Below are 8,810 nucleotides of genomic sequence, written 5' to 3'. Positions count from 1 at the left end.
TTCAGAAATTTTCATTTCCAATCCGAATTTTTCCCATTCGGGATTCGAACTTGTGTTTTGATAAATCTGCCCCTAAGATTGTGACATAAACAAAGTTAGTGATTGGTGCTAAAGGTGCAGTACAGAATTCACTAAGCAGCATATTAAAAGATGGCAACCCCGCTCCTGGACTGTCTCATTGTATAGTAACATACCACTGAGGCTTTATCTCTATCTGCAGGAAATCATTTTATATTACTACAGTATATTGGAGTTACCCATGTAATATTGCATGTATATCAGACAATTGGACCCTACATTATTTCAAATCTATAGCTCCAAACACTGTTCCCTCTAAGCTGTGCGCGTGTGCGCGCGCACACGACTTTCCGAACCCGCGCACACAAATTAAAATAGCGCGCACAAAAATTAAATTTTTGCCTAAAATGATTTTTGCCTTTGGAAATAACTCAGACGTCTCCTCGGTCTCCCGCCCTCGTTACCCCGGCAACAGGTACTTCTGGCTCCTGTCCGGTGCTGAACGTGCTCCTTGCGCGCACCCCCCCCAGACGTAAGTGTGTGGGCAAGTATGCGCGCAGGTACGCACGGACACTCTACACATTGCACCGGACAGGAGCCAGAAGTACCTGTTGCCGGGGTAACGAGGGCGGGAGACCTGAGAGCATTGCGCTGTGGGAAGTGCTGGATGGCACGTCATGAGGACCAGGTAGGTGTATACAAGTATGTACAGCACAGTTACACTGCCATCCCAGCTAACATGGAGATTCTGCTTTGGTAGTGCTGGCTCAGCAGCAAACAAATCAATGGGGGATTAATAACTTTGGCATCAGGCTTCATTTTTACCAGCCAGGGGGCAACGGTAGTTGGAGATGTGGCATAGGCACACAATGTATAGTGAAGGTCCTTCACTGAAGGAATGCTAGGTGAGGGTAAGGTTGGGGGAAAGACAAAGTCCTGTCCTGATTTCTAAATGTGTAAATCCTTATAGGCAGTTTTCGCACCAGCAGCTCAGTTTTCATAAGGCCGGGCAGGTTTCAATCCTAGACACAACAGACAGGTCCTGGGCAGAGAGAGGTGAGAAAAGGTAAAACTGGGACTAATTGAGAGCTTAAATTGGTCATTCAGGGGCTAAGTTTAAGGGTATTACAGCCAATATACCAGCCAATGCTGGAGCCAGTATTACTTATACCACAGTTAAATACAACAATGTGCCTTGCCCTTCACCCAGGGAAAAAAAAAATCACAACTCTTTCTTCATTAAATTATGACGTAAATCAGTTTTTCATGGACACTCACCCCACTGATCCATTCCAAATTCAATTTGTACTAAGTCCAGCATCAAGAATTATTTTGCCCTAGTAACTACTATTGTAGTACTGTGGTGGGACTTGGTGGTGAGGAATGGTCTGCTTTTGACTGTACAGCAATAGCACAATGTGACTTTGACTTTGGAATTGAACATATCCGATCTCTTTGTTTAAAGTACAAACAATTTCTTCAGGAGGAAAGTGTCATTATTCAACAATACAATGACTTTAAATTCCTTGTTGCAGAAAAAATCAAAAGCAATCTGATAAACAGCTTTCCAGATATGACGAAATTTTCATTTCAGAATGATCAATTTGCAGAATTAGCAAAATTGATGGACATTGGTGCCACATTCTTAGCTTCGAGTGCAGATTGTGAGCTTGGTTTTAGTTTAATGAACAATCTGAAAACGAAGCAAAGGAACCGTTTACAGTTAGAACATTTGGAAATGCTGATGCGTATTAAGAGTAACCTTCAAAATGGAGGCATGATAGATCTTGACAGAATTTATTCAGACTGGATAAATATGAAAGATCACAGAGAAAAACTGTGAAAACTAAATTACTCTTAGTTTCGAAATGCTACCTATAAAATATAATTACACGTTATTAATAGGTATAGCATTTAACAATGAAACTTGTTTGAATAAACAGTGTTATTGATAACTGAAATAACATCGTGTTTTTGTAACTTGATTTAGACAAACTGAAAGACCTGCGCAAAAATGCCCATAACTGAACTCCAACAAACATTCTGTAGCGCACAAAAATTTAATCTTGCTTTAAAATGCGCTCGGATGATATTTTTTGCGCACACAGCCTATAAAAAATTAGAGGGAACGTTGGCTCCAAATATGGGAATTTTAGGCTGGACTACATGTTTATAACAAATATAACACATTCAGTTTATCAGATTTGTTTCTCTGTGTATAACTCAACATTGGCATCTAATTGTTTTAGATTATATTGTACAGTTGAAATCAGCATACTAATGTGTCACTATAATGGAATATTGCTTACTCTAAATATAATTGTATTAAAGTGTCTAATACAGTTTACAGTTGCACATACCCTAAATAGATGTTGTGGTGCGCAGTCTCCTGAAGGCCCGTGAGCGTGATGTGGGCCTCCAAAGGATTTTTATGGCCCCCAGTTTGCTCAGAGGCTCCATAGACTTCACTGCATGACCTCATAATTTTAACAGAATCCAGCCCTCCAACATGCTGTATGAGAAATAATTGGCCCACTACATGCAATAAGTTGGTCAGTTCTGTCTTAGATGTATGGCGATGTCCCAGGTAACTTGCAGAATAGAAAAAAGAGACCGCACTCACTGTGAAAATATTTCCACACAAATCAACACTTTAACATCAAATTATCACGATGCTGGAATTCTGGGAATAAACACACTTGGCACAACACTATAGGGTTGATTCACGATTAACGCACGATTCACTAAAAGGATATTTGCGTTAATTTAGATGCAATGCTTTTTGCGTTATTTAAGTCGCAAAGACTATTTCCGTGCGGTATTTGACACAACGCACGCTAATTAACACAGCGTGCTACTTGTTGCGCACGATAATTAACACATGTGCACTACTTATCGCGCACGCCATATTAGCCATACACACCATTATGTTTTTAAAACTACTTTTTTTGAAAATGACCATTTCCCTACAAACTGGAGGCTGCATCACTCTAGGGCCAACACAGACTTGAATAAATCACACTGCAAATATTGTGTTGCCAAAAGCTCATGAACTGAACTTTTCTATAATTACCGCCTGCCCCAAGTAGGTGTTAATTTTCGCATAGACTAATGCGATATTTAGCGCGTCTAAGGGGCACATTTACTAATCCTTGAATCCGAATCCCGAATGGAAAAAAAACGGATTGGAAATGAAAATTTTGCGATTTTTTTCGTTGCCGTTGTGATTGTTTCTTATTTGTCGCGACTTTTTCACAATTTTTTCGTATTACGCTATAGTAAACGGCAGAAAAACCAAACCGAATTTTTCGCAATGAAAAAGTTGCGGAAAATATACGATAAAGTCGTAGCGCAAAATAAGAAACAATCGCGACGGCGACGAAAAAAATCGCAAAAATACCGATCATTACGAAAAAAACACATTCGGACGCTTTCGGAGGTTCGTGGATTAGTAAATGTGCCCCTAAGTGTTTGTGATTCATGCGTTAGTATTATTTCTGTGCAATGTGGTAAAATTAACACATGCGGTTGCGCGCTATTTAACACACGCGATATGCGACTTAATGCATGCGAATCGCACGTTTTTTTTGCGTCAATTATAGCTCAAAAAAGCATGCGATAAGCGTTATCGCACCTTAGTGAATGCAGGAAAGCTAATTCATAAAGGCATAGGCACTTGTAGATTGTAAGCTCTTTTGGGCAGGGCCCTCTTCACCTCTTGTATCGTTTATTGATTGCTTTATATGTTACTCTGTATGTTCAATGTATGAAACCCACTTATTGTACAGCGCTGCGGAATATGTTGGCGCTTTATAAATAAATGTTAATAATAATAGGCCATAGGGGCACATTCATTAATGTACGATTGAGTCCGAATACAATGCGTTTTTTTTTTTTTCGTTAATTTGCGTGACTTTTTCGTACTTTGCAACAATTTGTGCGACAAAAGCGTATTTGTCGCAATGAGTACGAAAGTTTTGGATTCATTCAAGTTTTGGTGTCGTGACTTTCCTTTATCCAGGTTGAAGCTGCAGAGTGCCATTGAGTGCTATGGGAGGCTTCCAAAAACGATGCACAGAAGTTTCAAAGTCAGAAACTTTTTTGCGCCGTTTATGATCGTTTGGATATGAAAATTCCGTAACTTTCGGATCGGACCATGATATTTTCATACAGGCATGACACAATTTTTCACAAAATTAACACAGAAATCAGAAATTTTCGTACTACGAGACTGTGATAAAGGCCTGTGTGGATCTGATTAGCCATACCTACACCTCACTCAGACCTGCTGAACCACATTTAGTTGAGCAGATTTTGCTTAAGACATTCCATTGCGTCCACACAATCACTATTCCAACTGCTTTGCCCCACGGTGCTCAGGTCAGGGAGCATCTTCCACTGTTTGTCCACCATCATAGAATTAAAAAACATAAATTAACTCTGATAAAAAAAAGAATGGTATATTTATTCCAGAGGTAGCTAAGGACACTGGGCAGCATGCTCTTAAAGGAGAACTAAAGCTTAATTAAACAAGTAGGGCAGAAATGTACATAATGTTTTGGGTTTCTGTACCAGCCCAAGGCAACCACAGCTCTTTAGCAGGGAAGATACTGTATGTGCTTCTAAAGATGCTGTCATTAACCTGAGCTTATTGTCCAATGCACAATATACTTTATATACAAAATATAAATGTTACAATATAAGGCTGATAGTTATTCATACATATATATATATATAATACATGGCAGCTCTAAACCAGTGCAACTAGCACATTTAATAATCAACCCTGTAGCATCAGCTTATATGATAGACAAACCTCCTTTTCTGCTTGATAATTTGCTGGCCAGAGCACACTAAGCATGTGCAGTGTCATATTCAAGATGGGGAGCTCCTGTGCACAACTTTGAAGGCCTGGATCATTACTGTTAGGGCTGTGACAGATGAGGAGATTGGTCGCTGCGCAACAAATGTCCCCGAAATGCCATCCCACCGGCTAGAATGTAAATCGCCAGTGGGATGGCATGTACGGCTATTTGCCATAATTTCCGAAGTTGCCTTGAGAGGAAATTTCGGCACCGCGTATGCCATCTCACTGGTAATTTAAATTCTAGCCGGTGGGATGGCATTTCGGTGAGATTAGTTGCCCGCAACAAGGTAGATTTGTCACACGGCGAATAATCTCCCCGTCTGTCACAGCCCTTAAAGAGATGATGAACCATTAGGCTGGTGCAGTGAGTTCAGTATATAAAATATTGGATAATTAACCATCATTTTTTGGGGTTAGTTCTTCTTTAATCAAAGTCTCATATCAGTAGTGGTAGCTTTTATGACTTTGGAAGCGCCTACAGCCTGGATTTCACTCTGATTGGTTTAACATTTGAGAGCTATCAAGTGATCATTCAGTGATTGCTTTCCTACTGATACCTCCCTGCAGATTTAAGGTGTTTTAATTTGTATTGCTAAAAATGTCTGAATTCTAAAGATGTAAAGAAAATTGTTATAGTATTTCCAGATGGGAACCCAATCCAAAGTGAATGAGCAAGTCCAGTGTGAATTAGCACTAAGGGAAGTCATTTTGTACCCTTTATTGCCTCTGCACTTGTGGCAGGGACAGAAGTAAATGATCCCTATGGGCACATGATTACACAGAACACACACTGCCATTGCAGATAAAGACAGTGGCCGCATCTGCCACGGTATGCAGATCTACCCTACTAGAATATTAAGACTATGATGCCTGATTTAAAATTTCAGAAAACAGACTTATGTTGTTTCAAATGGCACACTGGGTTTCTTTTCCATCTTTGTTTTTGAGCCAATGAAGAAGCGCCCAAATATGGCCAGACAGAAATCAGTCTGTACAACCACATTTGGGTTCTTTTCCAAGCTTTTTCAGTGACATGGTCATAAAGCTTACTAGGTATGAACTTAAAGGCCCTGCAGTTTGCTTGCATGCAATTAGGTGACCCACACCCAAATCAGTTGTGTACTTTGATACAACAGGTGCAGGCCTGGGCTGGCAATTTGTGGATTCAGGAAAATGCCAGAGGGGCTGCAGTAAGATGCCATAGACAGTCACTATTTATTTTGGCCTGTGGGGGGCTGTTCGGGCCTCTGTGTATTTTACATACCGTGGTCTATTTTGAATCTCAGTCTAGACCCAAAGCAGATTAAATGATTAAACATAATATAAAAACATGAAATAAACATGGCTTGATTTGCTTCAGTATCTGAGTAGGTGGAAACAGTGGTAGCCTAGCTGCCAACATAAAGCTTCAGAGTGACATTTTTGGATAAACAGGGAGGGTGCAGCTGTCCTCTCCTTCATAACTGGATGTCGAGATTTTTTTATACCAGCATAGTTTTGAAGGCAATCTCACCTACCTTTTGTGCTGTTACAGAACCCCATTGCCTGGAGCCAATTTCTTAGTATTAGAAATGAACAAAAGTATTCTGAATTTGTTGGACATATCAGCACATGGCAAAAATAAAAGTAAGAGTACATCTATATTTATGGTTATAGCTAACTTCATCCTGTTTATCATGCACATGAAAATGACAGTTAGGGAGGAGTAGTGTAAAATGCAGGTAGTTATTTTGCTGATCGTTCTCACTGATTCAACCCAAGGTTATATGCATTTTGTTTTAGGCTTATTGTCTGTAGCAGTCACATATGTGGATTAGACTGGAGTAGAGTAATGATGGATTGGTGGGGAATCTTCAACCCGCGCACCTGACCTAAATTGTCAGCTCAGTCCCTGGTATCACTAGAATGCAACTTTTTAAAGGGGAGACTAGTCGCCCCATGACAAATCTTCGTTAACGCGGGCAACTAATCTCCCTGCATTGCCATCTCACTGGAAAGAATGTAAATCGTTGGTGGGATGGCATACGTGTCGCTTCGTTTTCCTAAAGTCGCCTGAATATTTCTTGAGGGGTGACTTCGGGAAAACGAATTGACGCATATGCCATCCAACCGTAATGAGGTTAGACTGTCATGGTTGGGGACATGATTATAGATTGTTGGGTGAAGTTTTTTCCCACCAGAGGCCACCCATTTAGATTAGAGGAACGGAACTTTCATTTGAAGCAGCGTAGGTGGTTTTTTCACGATGAGGGCAGTGAGGTTGGGGAATGCCCGTCCGATGTTGTGATGGCCAAACAATCGAATTAGCCTACACGCTCCCTGATATGGCAATCTTGCCAAGCAAGCGAATCTTAACGTATATTGGGTACCTTTAGGTAGGATATCCGAATTACTGAAAGACCCCAGGTCCCGAGCATTCTGGATAACGGGTCCCATACCTGTACTACAATCTACAGTTAGTATTGATGTTGGTATATACTGTTTATGTATGTGAGTGTATAGATAGGTTAGTATGGGTTTATGTGTGTGCTGGGTTTACTTGGAAGGGTTGAACTTGATGTACTTTGGTCTTTATTCAACCTATCTTAACTAAATGTTTTTTTACTAAGAATGCATTTTTTCCCCCGCAATTCTAACGTTATTGCATCTACCAGAATATTTGTTGCAATTGTGTGGGAATTGTGTGGGAATCATTTCGAATGCTTGGAAAATTGGAATTACTGTCACCTTGGGTGGCACTGGTGCCAGTGTTCTCCTGCATCATTAGGCATGCTTACCGGCGTTCAATAAAAATAGACTTGGTCGGCATAATGGTGCTTGGCACAGATACATGCAAGTGCATGGAGCAAGTTACGGCAAGTGCCTTTAATGAATAGTGTCAATGCGTGCAAGGATTGTGTCCATTTCCATGTGAGTGCAGTTGTAAATGAGCCCTTTGAGTTCCTTTTTTTGCAAGCACAAAAATTTGTGCCTATAGACAGTACATGCAGATCTCTGGGGAACAAGATTCAAAGAACATGGGTTATTTTTGGTACTACAATTATATATAGGAATTTGTTGTAAAAATGGCATACAATTATTTTATTTTTATGACTACATCAAATATTTAGGGACATATGGAGCTATATGGCACTACACATGCATTTCTTGGTTGGCCCAAGTAGCTTTAGTAGAGTGCCTGCTGCACCTCCTTAGTTCAGCTTTATTGTTTTTCTCTGTAGAGCACTGTAGGAGGTAATCACTCATCCTGAGAAAAGTATTTGCATAAAGAAAGTCTAGATTTTTCCTTCCTGTCCCACAGCAGTTTAAGCATTTAAATACTCAGCATGGGTTTGTTTGTTCTCAGGAGTGACGATAATTACATTAACCTTTCAGTACACCATACTTAGTATAAGTCTAAGGGCTCTGGTACACGGGGAGATTAGTCGCCCGCGGCAAAACTCCCTGCTCGCGGGCGACTAATCTCCCCGAGTTGCCTTCCCTCTGCCATCCCACCGGCGAACATGTAAGTCGCCGGCGGGATGGCAGACGCGGCGGCGCGATTTCGCGCAAATCGCCGAAAAAGACTCGCGAGTCTTTTTCGGTGATTTCCCGAAATCGCGCCGCCGCGTCTGCCATCCCGCCGGCGACTTACATGTTCGCCGGTGGGATGGCAGAGGGAAGGCAACTCGGGGAGATTAGTCGCCCGCGAGCAGGGAGTTTTGCCGCGGGCGACTAATCTCCCCGTGTACCAGAGCCCTAAGGGCTCTGGCACACGGGGAGATTAGTTGCCCGTGACAAATCTCCCTTGTCACGGGCGACTAATCTCCCCGAACTACCATCCCACCGGCGAAAATGTAAGTCGCCGGTGGGATGGCACACGCTGCACAGGCGATTTGGGCAAATCGCCGAAGTTGCCAAACGAGGCATTTTCGGCTATTTGCCG

The sequence above is a fragment of the Xenopus tropicalis genome, chromosome 6 (assembly GCF_000004195.4).
Source record: "Xenopus tropicalis strain Nigerian chromosome 6, UCB_Xtro_10.0, whole genome shotgun sequence".
In the NCBI taxonomy this organism is placed as follows: Eukaryota; Metazoa; Chordata; class Amphibia; order Anura; family Pipidae; genus Xenopus; species Xenopus tropicalis.
This window is presented reverse-complemented; position numbering follows the sequence as displayed.